The sequence below is a fragment of the Megachile rotundata genome, unplaced genomic scaffold (genome assembly GCF_050947335.1).
Source record: "Megachile rotundata isolate GNS110a unplaced genomic scaffold, iyMegRotu1 scaffold0092, whole genome shotgun sequence".
Lineage (NCBI taxonomy): Eukaryota > Metazoa > Arthropoda > Insecta > Hymenoptera > Megachilidae > Megachile > Megachile rotundata.
Window position 1 is genome coordinate 300,855 of NW_027473389.1, and position 9,303 is coordinate 310,157.

Below are 9,303 nucleotides of genomic sequence, written 5' to 3' on the forward strand. Positions count from 1 at the left end.
GTCCAACAAATTTAATCTTTTTTTATGTTTTCCAATACCCATTGGGTGATCCTTGTAGAGTTTCTCGTTCTGAACAAGAATCCGAAAACCGAATTGCTCTATCACCCTCAGTTTTTGAAAAACACGAGCTTTTGTAAAAACACGTGTTTTGCGTAGAAAAAGCAATATTGCGAGAAAACTAAAAAAGCTAGGACACTCAAATTAGTTTTAGAAGATAGAGGAGAGTCTCCCGATTAAATTGGAATATATAATTGTTATATTGCATAATTCTAAGTGGGTGTAAATATTGATGAAAGTTTAAAAAACGGCCGTAGTACGCATTTCCTACGTATTATTTTTGCATTTTTAGAAAAAGTTATTTGTCTAACGCGAATTTGCTATACAGTATCAAATTCTATAGACATTTCTGATTAAGAAACTATACGGGGTAAGTGTTGTAGCTGTATACAATTCCAGTAAATCGAAAAAATATCTGCCGGGAGCACGCACGCGGCGTTTTGCATTCAATGCGTTTTCATGTTTTAACCCTTGATCTTAATCCATTGTTATTCTGTATATCACTTCCATATCAGTATGTACATATTTATTGTGTACGTGTTTCAATTTGATACCTGCAAAATCGTATTCAGCAAACCTGCACTGTCGCCGAGCCAGAGATTCTTAGCATTCACATATATTTAACAAAGATAAAAGCAGTTAATGGTGAAATATTTCCCGGATGGGAAATATCTACTTGTTCTCACTGGCTTACCGCCTACAACGTCACCGAACTGCAAAGTGCAATTCGGAAATAGTATATTCTTCAGAATGATATTACTGATGATTGAAAATCGTACGTGAAATGGTTTTGTACGTGCAAATCTTAAAACTTAATTCTACCTAAAACCGCTGGTATTAGTTAAGCTGACAAGCACGAGAACATTAGTATTCACTGTCATTCTGCTGTGATCATCTATTGAATAAGACGCTAAGATTGCCGCAACCATTCAGTACTGAAATCGATGTAAATGGTGGTGAAACGGAAAGGAAGGTTCCAATTCGATGAAAAGAATTTGTTTACACGGAAAGTTGTTACCTTTGTAACATCTCTGCATCAAGAACAATTTGACGTATATTCTATTTTATTATTGTGTTCGAACAACGGTTGAAATGTTTTCGAACGAGCGTTCTGTCTCGCTCGCTCGTCAGCTCGCGCGACTGCTGAGCCTCTTGGCGAGGGTGACGCGGGGAGGGGGGGGGGGGCGAAGGTAGCCTCCAACGATATATGTTTTGTTCCGCGACGGTTAACTTACTTATCGTATCGAATTGTTACCAGCAACTTCGGCAAACGAAACGTTCTTTCTATTTCTCACGATCACGAACAGTAAAACGTACTGCTTCGGCACCTTTTCTTTTGGGATTTAATAAGTTAGTTAATTACGTTAAAGGACATTTGATTTGTGTGTGTGTCGTGCGATTATATTTAATATTTTGACCAATGTACAGTTCCTTTTTGTTTAAAATATAAGTTTATTGTTCCGTCGGAAGTCCGGCAAAAAACTATCGTTTTTATTTCCTCGGGAACAATATCTAACTCTACGCGATTTTCGTCAAGAGCGATATTGCCCCAACATATTGTGTACAATTATTTCCGATCATCGAACGTGATTTTCTTTTTATTTACCGACCGCGTTGTTGAAAGAATGATTCATCGGAAGAATTTAGTTAAACTGTCGGTAATGTATATACTTTATAATTTGCAAATGGGTATTAAAATTATTAAATAATTATTATTGAATCGGAATATACAATGCCAATCAATGAAATGTTACGTTAAATTATTAACCACGAAATTCATGTATTATTTTATCGTTTCGAAGAAATAAGAAATGTTAAAAGCATGGTATGAAATATTTCGGAGCATCACGTGCTACCACGCTAACCCAGATCTTCGTAGAATTAGTACAATATGTATGTTCGAGAATCCAAACAAAGAGATAGCGCAAACCGTTAGAACCGCGAAAAATACACTTTTTCTAGGCACCGTTTCACAACAGCAGCAAAAGTCGTTGGCGGTGTCTTGTTTTTCTAGCCTAGCTGTTGTCGCGACTCCAACCGTCAAACCGGCGCACGGCAACAGCTAGGCCAATCAGGCGACCCGCGGAACTCCACGCTTTGTTTGGATCCTCGAACTGCCGCAACGGAGAAAAATTGAGTGCTCCAATCGCGGAATACCGGCGAGTACATATAAGAGCGTGAGACCCTTGGGCGTTCTACTGATTTATGAAGACTCACGTTAACATAATCACGAACCAGCATCTCTGCGAGATTTAATCCCGTTCAAAGTGACTTAGCTAAGCGCGACTGCGTCGCCCAATAAAAGACAATTCATTTCATTTCGAACTGTATATATATATATATATTTGTTTTTTTTTTATGTGTCGTTTAATAAAGAGTACAGTTAAGTTTTCGTCGTGTAATCGTGAGTGTACAAAGTCATACGTGAATCTAACTTTTAAGTAAACTTTGTTAATTGTCCATTTGCACTTTTCTTGCACCCAAAAACCAATCCCACGTTATCTAGCTTAGCGCTGAGCTTTCCGGCAATTCGACTACACAACATCTACGTCGAAACAATGTACAATATGTAGAGAAAGATTGAAAATATATTTTCCATTTAGAGTACTATTGGACTACCACTTTTATGCTAAAATCATTAACTAATAACAAGGGAACATATCCAACCCAGACATGCTGAATTTGGTGAAACTTATGTGAGATATAGTTCTCAAAAGAATATTTGACACGTATTTTTTTATCGGCAATTGTGCATACTGATGGGGTGAAAATAGCCCCAAAAGTTAAGGGCTGAAATCATACTTATGGGATTAATGGTTGCCATGCAACGATGATCTGTTGAACGACTGAGGCGTCGATCGACAGTCATTTATTATAGAAAGATACGCGCCGAAATAAAATGTATCATTGTTTTTAATCGCAAAATTCTGTCTTCTTGCTTTCAAGATAATATAGTTTAAATTATTTAAGAATATTCGTTCACGTGTTTTCATTCGTCCTATTTACGTGTTGGACTCACAGTGAAAATTAGTGAAAAATGACAGAGACAAGTGATAATGAAAACTAATAATGAAATATGAGAGTGATAGGTCACAGTTTCTTGAGAGTTTTTCAGTGAATCATTATGGTGATTTATTTATACTCTCACTGGCCAAAAGACGTAAATAAGATAACGCGTGGTCCAAAAGTTGTAAATAAGATAAGCTCCAAACAATAACGCAATCAGGAGATAAGCAAAGTATAAAAGAAGAAGCAGGCAGGCGCGTGTGGATCATATTATATATATATTCAGAGTCGAAACATTTGAGAGTTGGAGCTGAGGTTACGGACGAGTCATATTGCGAATCAAACATCGAGATCAATCTACTGTAACAATTGTGTACATTGTAAAGTAGTGTAGTGGTTAAGCAATAAAGATTTTTTTTAAAACGCAAACTGAGCGCTTTCCCGCGTAACAATACTAATAGTACGAATCGGTGGATCGACCCGGTGACAAAGATGCAGTTTCATCGTGATTATTTGCGGTTCAATGGGTAAGTTACATTTAAATTTGTTAATTATTCACTTCAAATTTTTTTGTTGAATAGAAAAGTTATTTGATTTTTTAAAAATGTGAATTTGTTCTTTTGCATCATCACAATATCTAACGAAAATAACTTTCCATACTTTATCTATTATTTCTTTGCGATAACGAATAAACGTATCGAATAAATTCGATTTATTCTGATTACGTGAGTAAGGACTAATTTTGTTATTTCTTATTCACGAATGAATAATAATTCAACAATAGTCCAGATTTTTTCATTTATTATTCAATTTAACTTTCACCTAATAGCTTCCTGTTATACCGACGTTATACCGACAGTATTGATGAGCTTGTTTACGACGGCAATCGGCCGTCATATCCGATGCTATCGTTCACACTGTCGCGCGCTCTCATTGGTCAGTGTTTTTTGCTAATAACTCGAAAATGGAGCTTTAACCAATATTTTGGCAATGAAAAAAGCTGTTCATAATTGCCCCATCTACCACCTCTTTTCGGTTCTTAAAGTAATTTTTGGGACACCCTATATACACCGATTCGAGAAGGTTCGAACTTCTCGAATCGTCTCCGCCGACGTGTTTATATACTCATCGGATTCTCGGAATCCGGCAGAGTTAATTCATAATTCCGTTCCAGACCATTTTCCAGCCAACCTGTTATCACGAAAGCATTGGTTCTTATCCGGACCAGTTCATCCTTGCGTAAATCGGTTCAACCAAAAAGATTAAATTCGTTCTCGGCAATTGATTCGCAAAATTCTTGATTGGGCGACATCTATACACCATTTGGATACTTGGACGTTGGATCGCTTAACAGCCAGTGAACAACAGGCTCCTCATTCAAGCGGTCTTGTATCTGAAACTCGATCAGGAGAGTGATATACTCGGCCCTAAGAAACGGTAAGACATTAAATCGAAAGCTCTATGACTACACATATATTATTATTTTTGCTGAACTAGAAACGCACCCTCGGATTCTCTGCGTTCGTTCTGAGTAGTTTCGTAACCATCGAATAGCGAACTCCTTATTTGAATAGCTTGGTTTCTGAAGCCCATGTGTTTTGGGTAGCAGTTCAGTAATTGCAATTAATGAGTAGAGTCGCTTTTAATTTACTATCCTGTTGGACGTATGTTGATCACCTGATTCAGGTATTTTTGGATCACCTAGTAGCTAATGAACAACAGGCTCCCAATTAGGCTATCTGGTTTAGGGTGTGAATGTATGTTCTAACTAAAAGGGCCGTGGGCATATTAGTTATCGAGTTAAGTTAAAGAATAATTGTTCCGTACTAAATTAATTTATTAATTTGACATAAATTTTAGAATCTTGAATTAATAAAAGAATATTGTCCTGTCACAAGCGCATCTTGTGTAATGTAATAGTAGTTCACCACTCATGCCTTAGACAACCGAGTAAAATTGCGAATCTTTTTAAAGTTGCAAAAGCCCATTTAAATTAGCTTAGAAAGAGAATCAAACCTAAGTAAGGTGCATTATAATTCTAGCTCTCAGGATTATTAACTAGCGAATTGCATTTCTATTAAATTCTTTTTATATTCTGTAACGAGGCATACTTTCATCACCGACAAACGGCTTCAAGTCGGAGACGTGAACCTTCGGAACCATTCGGGTTCCGGTCGTCTCCAACTCGTACACGACGGGCGATAGGACCTTTTTGATCTGAAATGGACCAATGTAGGCGGCCGCCAGCTTCGCGGCCACATTTTCTGCGGCGGACGAGAGGACCCTATTCCGACGCCAAACTAAATCGCCTACCCGGTATTTAATGTCTCGATGACGCGCATTATAATACTTCGCTTGTCGCTTGTGAGCGCGTTCCAATTGTTCTCGCACTAAGTCGTGCAATAACAACAAGCGACGCGATTGCTGTGCCCAGGCTTGCGGGTCTCTGCGGGAGAGCAGGGGTTCTCCTTCCACGGCGCGTCGAATACTGCCGACGGATCGTGGGGCTCTTCCAAAGTTGAGCACCGCTGGAGACTCGCCAGCTGAGGAATGCACAGCAGTATTAACAGCGAATCGGAATTCGTGCAAGTGCACGTTCCATTCACGGTGGTCCTTTTCAATAAACGATGAAATCATCGTTTTTAGGACACGATTAACTCGTTCCACCGGATTCGCTTGCGCGTGATACGGGGGAATCGTGTAATGCGTGATTCCCCATTCTTCTAAAGCCGAATCAATCTCTTTATTGCAAAACTCGGTACCGTTGTCAGTGAGGAATATTTCGGGGGCTCCCCAACGAAATAGCACGAGGTCTTCAAAAGCTGTTAAAATAGCCGACCCCGTAGCTTTTCGGAGCGCCTTACACTCCACCCACTTTGTAAAATTGTCCAAGAAGACTACAACGTACCGAGCTTGACCACGCCCGGGCGGAAAAGGGCCCATTACGTCGGCGGATACCACGGCCCATGGCCGTTCGGGGATTCGCCGGCCCATGTGTTCAGCGGGAGCAAGCTGCTCGACCTTGTGCTGTTGACACACGGGACATCGCTGCACAAAACGGCGGATGTCTCGGAACATCCCCGGCCAATAAAATTCTTGGCTCACCCTTTGGTATGTTTTATCAATACCGGGGTGACCAGCGGCCGGGGGATCATGGGCATTTCGAATGGCCTTTTCTCGAAGATCCTCGGGGAGAACCAACTTCCACGCATCGTCATCCTCTCCGATAATTTCTTGCGTGGGAGACGGACGGTGATAATACAGACGTCCGTCTTCAACTCGCCAATCGGGGTACGACGCGGGGTGCGATTCTACTTTTTTCAAGCGGTCAGCGTACCAATTACTCTCAATGTCCTTGAGAGCCGCTAAAAAGTCGTGAACAGGAGGTTCTTCAGTGACGACGTCGTTCGAGGGTACTATCGCACGTGAAAGTGCATCCGGGACGTGGTGGAGGGCTCCTTTACGATGCTCAATAGAAAAAGAGTATTGTTGCATATCAAGGGCCCATCTCGCCAATCGTCCCGTGGGATCTTTTAAATTATGCAGCCATTTGAGGCTGCTGTGATCCGTAATAACGGTAAAAGAGTACCCCTCGAGATACGGACGGAGTTTTTTAATGGCCCATAAAACTGCCAAACACTCTTTTTCGGTCACTGAATATTTTTGCTCGGCAGCGGTCAAAACTCTATTCACGTAAACAATGGGGTGTTCCTCCCCATTTTGTTTTTGTGTGAGGACCGCGCCGATTGCATAGTGACTCGCGTCAGTCTGAAGAACGAACGGTAACGAAAAATCAGGACGTGCTAAAACGGGGGTGGTGCTCAGGGCTTTTTTCAAATTTTGAAAAGCCGTTTCTTGAGCCTTACCCCAATGCCAGGGCCCGTTTTTCTTAAGCAACTGCACCAAGGGGACTTTGTCACGCGCATGGTTCGGCAAAAATCGTGCGTACCAACCAACCATGCCGAGGAAACTCCCTCGCAACTGGCGAGTCGACCCCTTTTCCTCGACCGTTGCTTGTAACGCGTGGGGCCCACGCGAATTCATTTTTTCTGTTTTGCTTAAGTGGCCTACTTGGAGGCCCGAATAAAAGCACCTTCTATTGGATACAAACTCGCGGGTCTTTTACTAGTTTTTTTTCTGACCCCCTCTGATTCCCGCTTCCGACAGAGCAGCCGGAAGGGCGATTACTACGGACGAGTGCATTAGCACTGGCGCCCCCATTAAAGAAATCGTCCGTGGGTGTGAGCATCGGTGCGTGGAGGGCCGTTTTCCCTAACTGCCCCCACTCCAGGGAACCCCCTTCGGGCTTTCCCCCCCACCGATCCGTCACAATTCACAGATTTTGTATTATTGGACTTATTGAGTTCTGGTATTATGCAAAACGGTCTATTTTATTCTTCAGATACAGTCGTTCACTATATGAAATTATAATATCATATACATGTACGTTTCATATTTTGCAGTAATAGTCCATTGCAAAATTCATCGTTTTCATTATTTAATTGAATTGAATCGTTCGAACGCGCTGGAACGCACCGCGATTAGGTAGCGTCAGTGCACTCAGTCGAGAAAAATGCCAACTGATGAGCGCTCGGGCATGCGCCTTACCTACCGAAATTTTTCGAGATTTTTATCGCAACCGATTTTTGCACACAGTCGTTGACGAACCGCAAATCGCATAACCGAACCAAACCATTGTTTCTTTACCAATCTTCATTATCTTTGTATCGTTACAACTAATTGTACGTTCTGTTATTTATGTGTTTGTTCAATAAACTAACAATCAACTGAGCTACAAGTAGTGTCCAAAATCGTTTTTAATTAGAAGTTTCACCGGACTGCCCTCTGTTCCGAAATAAAAATAATAAGCCTAGGCACGTCTAAGACTTGTTACGCCGCTGCGTACTCGCGTTAATCCCCCCTGCATGGGATTAGTCCTACCGCCACGCCATCGACCGGATAAAGGTTCAATTGTGATTACCGTTTAATTTTAAAATTTCATTATCCGTGTGAACCTTGCATAATCACAACGTTAGCCGTTTTTCCTCCAGATTTTTCAACCGACTTTTGTTAACCAAATTTATTATTATCGTTATCGTCATCCAGTGTCCGTCGTGAGTGTCAAGCATTTATGAAATAACTGTGTGAACATGTCAACTGAGTGTTCTTTATTTTACCAATTTTTCGTGATTTTGTCCTAAACGCGCCTGTGCTCCGTCTCCTTGCTAGGAGATAACTAGCGATCCACTGATCACTCAGCCAACTTGAGAAAACTCGTTGGATACCGTGGTCAAGAAACACCCTCGAAAATCCAATCTTAAAAAAGTTAATCAGCTCCTGCTCAACCCTATCATCCAACACCGAATTATAAGAAGTATCGACCGGTAGACTTCACTCCTCAACCGCATATTACACAAACCTTACATTCCTTTAGATTTAGTTGTAGCCGAAACAAATCGCTGAACAGGAATTATCCGCACTTTACATTATGAACACTATTAACTTTAGCACATGCAACACTTGGATAATTACATTAAAATTTGAAGAATTATAGCTTTAGAACAATACATCACACATAATATTTTCTATAAGAAATAGGCGTTATAATGCTACCAATAAACTTTAGTCACTCGTAAAACCCCTACCCCATGATGGCTAAGATCAAAGTGTAGTATCTGTTCTTATCAGCTTAATATCTGATACACTCCCCATCGGGGAGTCAGAATATTAATCTTATTTTTGCAATCGGTCGGACTCCGGGGCTTGCTCCGACTCCGACGCGGGTCGTACCTGCCTTGCAGTGCCGCAGGACGCGGCCCACATAATTCATTGTGCAAAAATATTCTGACTCCTCTAGTCATAGTGTTGCGTTCAAAGTTTTATCGCGTCCGCGTTCGCGTTGGTTCGTCCACGTGCGGCACGGCTGTGCGACTCGCGAAGTGCCTTGGCGGAGGGACTGCGACAGACTGGCGGTGAGTGACTGGTTCTGGCGGTGGAGGGCAGTAGTGTAGCGGCTGTAGAGTGGTGCCCCTGGAGGCGCTAAGTAGAACTTAGAGTTTACAGGTGGACGTTTCGATTTTCGAAACACGCGCCGCGAACCGCCTTCAGCGGTCGCGGTATTGCTCGCGGAGTAGGTGTTTACCTATTGTTTGTCCCTGCTATCGGTGCGAACGTTAGTTCAAATCGATAGCAGCTCACCTTCCCCTGTCCCCCAGTCACTGTTTTTGCGCGTAGTTTTTG

The 9,303-nt window shown here is 41.6% G+C and overlaps 1 non-coding gene across 1 annotated transcript; it reads left to right on the forward strand.

Annotated features, from left to right (window-relative positions):
* The first annotated feature begins 8,697 nt into the window (after positions 1–8,697).
* LOC143266215 (U2 spliceosomal RNA) lies at positions 8,698–8,889 on the forward strand. Its single transcript, XR_013041283.1, has one exon. It is a non-coding gene; the product is annotated as a U2 spliceosomal RNA (small nuclear RNA).
* The last annotated feature ends 414 nt before the right edge of the window (positions 8,890–9,303 follow it).